We start from the raw sequence: 8,595 nt of genomic DNA, 5'->3' as shown, positions 1-8,595 counted from the left end.
AGGACGCTTGCATTTAGTGGCCGTGAAAAAATTGACAATTCATTTTATTTCAAAATTTTTAGTATGGTTTGATAGCCAGCTCTATAAGCTTTAATTTGATATAGGGGCTTAGGTATCTACAGCTTAAACCGGACGCGCTACATCGCTTGGACGCGAGACACCCCTGAAGGTATACGGTAACCTTAAATAAAGTGCTAAAAAAACCACAGTGGAACATCCCTTCTCACCGACCTACGTGGTGGCGCAACTCACCAGTTTCGCAAAGCTTGAGAGCGGAATGCCCTAGGATCGGTTGCATGGGAGGACTTGAACCGGGACACCAAACCCACTTAACGCTGCCGCGTATTTGATGCAAACCATGGAACACTCATAGGAGGCCTCTGGCCGATCTTAAGCTTGAAAAGATTAAATGTTGCAAAATCTATTTATTTAGACCGACTAGTGGTTTTCCATCATTGTGGTTACCGCTGTTAGTCTGAAAGCATCAGCACATGCGTAATTATGGAGAGTGCCTTCAACGAAATTTACCAACCAATATTTCTTCCAGTCGGGTTTTCAGTAAGATTTCTAAACACAAATCAAATAAATGATTTTCGATTTTTTTTGTTGCGTCACAGTGAAAACGTTCTATAAACATTTTATCCGTCTTGGAATTGTTACGTGAATAACATTCAGAGGTCTGTGAGCGATTAAACTTTTTATTCTTTGCCGAAAGGGGCGAATCATTCAGACAAGTTCATTATACGTCGTAAGTTATAACGGTCTGCTGAGCATCAGATTGTTAATATTGAAATCAAGTTACCCGTGACGCGGCCAATTAAGTCAGATATAAAGAGCGGGGCCTTTGAAAAACGTCCTCGAGTGTTGTCCGTGATAAAGACTGGCTTAAAATGTCGATCTGGTCTAGCTCCGGCTTTGCAGTGCTTCCATAATCAAAGCAAGTGCTAACATGAAATCTTTTGGGCGAGAGAATAATGCAGCAAAGTGAAACAATCGGCAAATTTGTCGCTTGTTGAGCATAACTGAATTTTGGTCCAGTATGAATATAAACAGCTTAAGGGGAAAGCACACTTCTATTTAATCTTAATTACCTGGCAGCTTTCTTCGAAGTTCCGCAAATATTTTACAGCATTTCCTTCATCTTGCAGCTGTTGTACATTACGATCAGAAAATTTAAGAGGGATGAAAGGGGGAATAATTCTTTTTCCAGTTTGAAGCCACACTAAATTTCCAACAGAGAAACCAAACAGCAATGGTGATATCATCGATAGCCGCAATGGTGACCCCTACCAGCCGCCCCAAAGTAACGACTTACACACAACAAATTGTACCCGTAATGCCTCCCCCGGGGAGAATTTGTCGTTACTTGGCTTTTTACAATCGTTCAAATCGTATCGCACGAGAAATTTTGAAAGTCCATTGAGTATTTTTAAGCTGTTGCCGCCATTGTTAAAAAATGGCCATACTAGGTTAATTTTGGGCTGTATAACAAAGCCTTTTGTTAGCAAAATGGACCCGCTTTTCTTGAATATCAAGGAACTAGAATGAAAAGCAACATATTTCTTAAATTGTCTGTTTTTCTAAAATGAAATTCTAAGTACATTTAGAAAAAAAATAAAACTAATCACAAAGTCATGCCTCTAACATTGTTTTTCAATAGTTATAGTAACTTGTATATTGAACCAAATGCTTACGGTTTGGGGAATAAGCTCAAATGATAGGGCGCCCGCTTAGCATGCAGGAGGTACCGGGATCGATACCCGGAATCTCCAGCAGTCTTTACTTTACTAGCTAATATGCAGCTTTACTTTTTTTGAAGGCAGATTTTTTTCGGACCATTGTTGTACAAATAACGGTTTGTAAACTTTTTATTTGGCTAGTTTTCTCTAGCTATCAGAGAAGATGAAAATACTCCTATTAAAGAATTTTCCGCTGTCGCTCTAAAACAACGTGGACTTCAATCGAACAGCGGTAAACGGGCAATACCCAGAGCACCTTTCGGTATATTTGTCGCGCGGTACTCTTTTACGCTTTGTAGCGCAACCTTTGTCAAAACTGCTGTATAACACAGATAACACAAAGATTCTTTGAAGAATTACTCTTTCCTTTGCGACTTGCTTTATTGTAACCTGGCAGTTAAAGGATTTATTAAATCCATTTTGAAATCACTGGTTATCCTTGCAATCTGATTGGCTCTCAGTGGTGCGATGTATTCACGAATCGCACTATTTTTTGCTCTAAATCGCATCTTTTTCTCAGCCAATGAGAATGGGCCAGTAAAACAAAACAACCAATCAGATTTCAAGATTAGTTTAAAGTAATCAATAAAATTTCAGGAAAATGAAAGGCAAAAAGCCACTGTGTGGAGAATTTTGCAAATACTATTGCCAAAAGTTTGTTGTTATTGTAGCTTTTTTTCCAAAAATATTGACGAATTTAATTAATTACAGTTTCTGAATGACGATTATGAGCTCCTTTAGGCTGAGGACCTACTTTAATGGAAGTTCCCAACTTTCAGTGTCCATTTTGACGAACATTTTGGCGATTTTTCCTCAACATCTGCTCAAGATCCGTGTGATACTGAGTCCAGTAAAACATAAACAAACGAAAACCACACAACAACAAATTCAGAGTCATCTCAAGAAGGTAGATGTTTCCAGGTTTCCGGTAGTTTCAAACGAAGCAACAAAACAGCTCAACTCTGTTGCTGTGAATAAACGTAGTCAAAATACGCCACACTGCACAAAATAGTGCATAAACACTACTTACGAAGCCGGTGCCAGTCCCGCCATCTTGGAAATATCTTAAAACAAATGGCGCTGCAAGAACTTGACAAGGTCCTGAGTATTGAGTCCTACGCGGAGGTTACAAAAAGAAGCGGAGATGATAACGAGCTGGACCCCTTAAAATCATGCCATTGAACCGTGTTTAAAAGGAAAAAAACGTACTATCCACTGGGCATCGTGCACTCGAGGGAGTTTCACAACTCAAAAGAAATCGATCGCAGAATTACACTGGATATGCACCTTCAAATTCCTTCTCCAAAGACAATGAAAACTCTCAGCCTCAACCACAGAAGAAAGGTAGGCCTTCCATAATTGATTGAGGCGACGAGAATTGCACTCTTAAACCTGAAGTAGACTATTTTCGACTTCAGATCAGAACTGCTTGTTTCTTTGTCATGCTCGAATGAGTTTTCGTCACATGACATCGTTTTGCATACTAAATTAGACGTAAAGGCGTTTCCGGTTCCGCTTTTTTTTTTTACCAAACCGGCTACTGGAACAATACACCAAAAATCTAAAATTTAAGGCGATAAAATTGTGCGATTTCAAAATGGATCTAATAAAGTGGCAATTGAACTTCGTGTCGTGCAATTTTGGTCTGAAATCATACTTGTGATTTCAAATCGAACTCGCGCTGCGCGCTCGTTCGATTTTGAAACCACGCGTATGATTTCAGACCAAATTACACTCCACTCAGTTCAATTACCATTATTAATTTCATCTTTTAGAACTGACGCCCTCCTTTGGCACGGAATAGTAAGGAAAGGTTAAATGGCCGCAAATGAGCCTTGCCGGCCCACACACTGCAGATCTAATCCCAGTCTCCGCTGTATTAAACAGATGAGAGTATTTTTCTTTTCCATGGATGGGATGCTAGTCCATCGTATTTATCCGCCCACACCCCGAGCCCCCCCCCCCCCCCCCTTCCCCTTTGCAGCGAACTACTCTTACAGTAATGAAAGAAGAAAGAAATATAAACAGGAGCCATAATCGGGGACGGAGACCGTAAGTCTTGGGATCCGCGCGCAACTATGATATAGGACAATTTTTCTATTTTTAGAACAAATTGCGCCATCCTGACGTCACATATCCGCGCGGATCCACGCACATGTCGGGGGCTCTCGCGTGAATGTTGTCACGTTGCCTGATCAAATGGTGAGAGAGGCGAGATTCTCTTGCAGATTTTTCACAGCGATGGCAGGGAATAAGGCAGGCAATTAGATCCAGGGCTCTTATATGTAGCTTTATGCTCTAAACTAATGGAAAAAGTGAGTTTTTCAGAGTCGAAAACAAGACTTTAATTTCGCGCTGTGAATGAATAATAATATGTGCTCGCGCTAGTTGAACGCGTAAGCTTTTGCGTTTGTTCTGTAAAGAAAAGTTATGAAAGAAAACTCTTTACTCTCGTATCGAGTTCATTTGAGAGTTTCCCAAACAATGCTTAATCATAACCAAACTCTGTTTTTGATAGTTTCTTATTGCTTCTGTTTGTTTGGCGAGTTTGCAAAAGTTTTTTAAAGGAAAGTCTCACGCGTACATAAGTAGCTCATTTGCATAGTGCAGCGCGTGCACCTTCAAATCCGAGTCGGCGTTTTCAATTGTCAACAAATCTTGACAAAGATTTCTTTCGTTGTCTTTTGCGCTGAGATGCTGCAACAATTTTCACCAACGCCAAAAGGCTACTAACATCATGTGTATTTCTTTAACATAGTGAAGTTTTACACTGCGAAAATAAAATAGACAAGGAGTTTTGATAACTCAACCAACAAAATCGAAATCTTTATTCGAGTACAGTGACTATTCGAGTTGATTAAAGAAAGCTGATCATTTCTGCTGTATTCACATATTTTCAGCTAAGCTTTTAATATATTCTGAAACATTTATCAACCTTAAACATATTTAAAAACTAGAGATATTATACGAGTTCGATGTACGTTTTCACACGAAAGTGGGGAAGTCCAATTTGTCATGTTTTACTGACTGTACAAAACACGCATCGGCGGGCGCTCTTATTCATCGACAACAGACAATTTATTAGATTTTTACAAAAAGAAAACTGAGCATGATCTACAGACATAAACTTTATTGTCACTTATTGGGCCTTGATAAAGCATCAAGCGTTGCTTACAATTCAGGCGAAACTCAAACTTGCAATTACTTTGTTTTACTTTTCGGTCGAGATGGACTCGGGCGAAATCCTGGCAAGCGCCTGTGGCAAGAGGAGGGAAACTTTGAAGTCCTGAAACGGTGCTATATCCAAATATATCCAACTGGTTTTTTGCTGTGTAATGGAAACGCTGTTAATCTCTGTTCAACATATGTGAGACTGAGAGTGGAGTAATGTGGAGCTCTGGTAAAAGAAGCAGCGGAACACAACTTGGTCAGCGATATAAAGCGGGACAACTAAATTCGGCACTGTCTTACTTCACTCAAACTGGAGCAGCTTACGACGAAAATACTGAAGCAATATTCCAACAGACATGAACGTATTGATATGTGGGCCAAGAGTATCAAACATTTCGGGAATTTCGGACGCCATTTCCCCGCGCTATATCCGCAAAAATCCACGCAGCATGTACGCGCGTGTGCCGCACATGATCGCGGATTTTTTTCTAAAAATAGAAAAATTGTCCCATATCATAGGGACAGCCCCAATACTACAAATGGCGCGCGCTTACAGTCTCCGTCCCCGATTATGGCTCCTGATATAAATTCATCAAACGAGACAAGTCGACCAAAGAAATGTCGTTGAACTAACGCGACAAATGTAATCCAGGGCGTTTATTTACATTAAAGTAATGTTTCAAAGCGCTTTATACTCTGATAAAACATGGGTTTTTGACCAATCACAGCGTGCGCAGGGTCCTATCTATATTATAATGGTCATTTATGCGCAAATTACGTTCCAAATAATTCTTGAAATTTTTCACTCGACTCTTGCGTAGATCTTAAAAGTAAATCCATCGGATGACACAACCAAAAAAATTCCCAGGGGTACAACATGTGAAGCTTCGTTGATCAATTTTCAAAAGTAATAACAAATTAAAAAGTGCAACATCTGTAAGGCACCGATGGGATTTGAACCCATGACCTCCTGTTTACTAGACAGGCGCTCTAACCAACTGAGCTACGGCGCCCTACATTAGATAACCTCATGTATTATTGTTTATTTGTTTATTTTTTAAAAATAAAAATAAAAAAAATTTAAAAAAAAACATTGTTAATACATGTAGTACTAAGTTGGTGACATGTCCACTTTCACGCTTGGTAATTTCCAGCAGTACTAAGATAGCTCAATACCTCTTAGGGTGTTCAGCCTCAAAAGGTCCACAGCGGCAGCTTTCGTGGTTCCTTTTAGCGTATTGAGCTCAAAAAATTATGACAGGAGATAATGTGTTGTTTTAGAATTGGTACCTCTTAGGGGTCCCTCGGGGACCACCCGGGCTTTGATTGGGCGTTTGAAAGGCGGGGTGCGAAAACTTCCAGAGCTCAAATTCTAAAAATAAAAAGATACCAGAAAGGGTTGAATGCTGGGGTTGGTATGGGAGATGGACGCTCCGGGTCATGAGCTCCTGATCTTGCTTTATTGACGGGTCGCGGAAAATTAATCAGCGGAGTTGGACTGGTAACTACACGACAACACAGAACAATAGCCATAATAATAAATGTTTAGCAGGGAGCATACTTCATCAAAGGTGTTCTTCATTGGGGCCCTGCAACTGTTCTCAGATGAGTTTACACATTGTGCAACAACATTTACAAGAATCTCAACATGGAAAAACATAGTATCAATTCCAAGTTTGAAGTGAACTTTTCTCTGCCAAATATTGTTGAAGTGGGCCTACTAAGTGAATTTAGTCAACTGGTGAGGTGCCTTAAAGAACAAGTTCGCATTTAGCGACTATAGTTTCACGCGCCTTGCAGCCACAAGATGGCAGGATTCGATGTCCCGTGGAGAGAAATCTTGAATTTTAACTGCCGGCTTCCTACCTTTTTTTTTTTTAACTTTCTATCTTTATTGCTAGCAAATATCATTTTTTTTGTTTGTTTGTTTTCTTTAACTTCCTACCTTGATTTTCTGTTTATTTTTGGACAATGTGGAGATAATTGTAAATAAAATCTGTTTCTGGAAAGAAAAGTAGGGGTCAGCAAGCTCGTTAAATCCAAGCAAAGCTATAGCAGTGGCCACCTGCCCTGTCATTGTCCATTTTAGTACTTACCGCGTGCACTTGATCCATGACGTGGCTCACTCTTCATTCTCCCCTGACACCGGCGAATTGTTTAAGCAACCTGCCAAAATATTCTTCACCCTCAAAGATGTTCTCATCATTCTATACAATAATAGGGGTTAATGTTATGGATTGCGTGGAATGGATTGGTCAATGTCATCATCTCTCTTTTTCGCCAAATCTTATTAGCAAAACGTATAAAAGAAATTGATTAATTACTCCATTTAAAATACCTTGGAACACAACAAAAAGAATAGAAAAGTTTAAAACGATGGGCTTGTCGTGGGAGAATACAAAAGTTGAAATTGACATTTAACACAAAAACAAACGCTATCCTTGTTTTAGCGTTCGGCAGAGGATCTCAATAGGGTTAACCGTCAAATGGCCAAAACATTAACCGTCAACCGTCAAAACCGCAATATTTTTACCGTCAACCGTCAAATGAGCAAGCCAATATTAGCCGTCAAATGTCTCAGATATCCTTAATTAAGAACTAAACGATTGTCTAGGGGCAAGGTATGCTGTTTATAAAGCAACGTTTTAATATATCACAAAAAGTATGCTTATGTTCAAGTCCTTCAACTTCTAGTCACGGGAGCAGGCGATTAATGCACGCGGTTGTAATAATGGTGATGTAATTACGTTAATCAGACAAACATTTGAAGAGTAAAGACCCAATATTGAATGCACAAATTATAGTACTAACTGGATTATTCAAATATGGACAAATTTGTACCCTTTTATGAAAACTTACGGCCAAATTTGCTTCAACCGTCAAAAAACCAACAATGATAACGATCGCGATAATAACGGTCACGATAATAACGGTTTATTCACATCACATCCGCGCAGAGGCTGTTTGTTTGAGAGGACCTACTAACATGCAATGCAACTAAAAATGAAGCTAACAGGATGGACTCTTGAAGCTAACTATATAGAAAACAATTATCAAAACAGAAAGAATCGTCCCCGGGTGGGCTTGAACCACCAACCTTTCGGTTAACAGCCGAACGCGCTAGCCGATTGCGCCACGGAGACTTCCATGGAGGGAATTTGTACGATTTTCATCAAGTTGAATCATTTGTGTGGATGAAATTTTAACTTGCGTAAGGTTTTTGCTACATTATTGTATCTTGCTCGAAAGACATGAAAAGCGAAAAACCAGGGAATTTGGATGGTAACTGTCTGAGCCAATAAGCCAACAAATAACTGGTGTTATATAGTACCAGTTCAATAGAGAGAAGTAGGTTAAGACTTTTCTCAAATAAATATTCAACCACGTTTGGCCTGTTGGTCTAGTGGCATGATTCTCGCTTAGGGTGCGATAGGTCCCGGGCTCGACTCCCGGAGAGGCCCTTTTAATACTCTTTTATTGATGAACACGACATCAAAATGAAACAAGCTACGATGGCTCATGTGATGTCACAAATGCCATATGAAACAGTGAATTACCTTCCCCCTTTAAAACAAATTTCTTTTATTTTTGTGCAAACAATTCTAACTGACCACAATGAAGCCTCTTTATATCAGAATATTGCTTTATCAAGTGTTTCTGTTGGCATCAATATTTTTCAAACCGG

General features: G+C 39.5%; 2 non-coding genes across 2 annotated transcripts; both read right to left on the bottom strand.

Annotated features, from left to right (window-relative positions):
* Positions 1 to 5,849: 5,849 nt before the first annotated feature.
* Trnat-agu (transfer RNA threonine (anticodon AGU)) lies at positions 5,850 to 5,923 on the bottom strand. The gene has a single exon. It is a non-coding gene; the product is annotated as a tRNA-Thr (tRNA).
* A 2,056-nt stretch (positions 5,924 to 7,979) lies between these two features.
* Positions 7,980 to 8,053, bottom strand: Trnan-guu (transfer RNA asparagine (anticodon GUU)). The gene has a single exon. It is a non-coding gene; the product is annotated as a tRNA-Asn (tRNA).
* Positions 8,054 to 8,595: the final 542 nt, after the last annotated feature.

The sequence above is a fragment of the Orbicella faveolata genome, unplaced genomic scaffold, assembly GCF_042242905.1.
Source record: "Orbicella faveolata isolate gen_17 unplaced genomic scaffold, um_ofav_v1 contig_35, whole genome shotgun sequence".
NCBI lineage: Eukaryota > Metazoa > Cnidaria > Anthozoa > Scleractinia > Merulinidae > Orbicella > Orbicella faveolata.
This window is presented reverse-complemented; position numbering and strand designations above follow the sequence as displayed.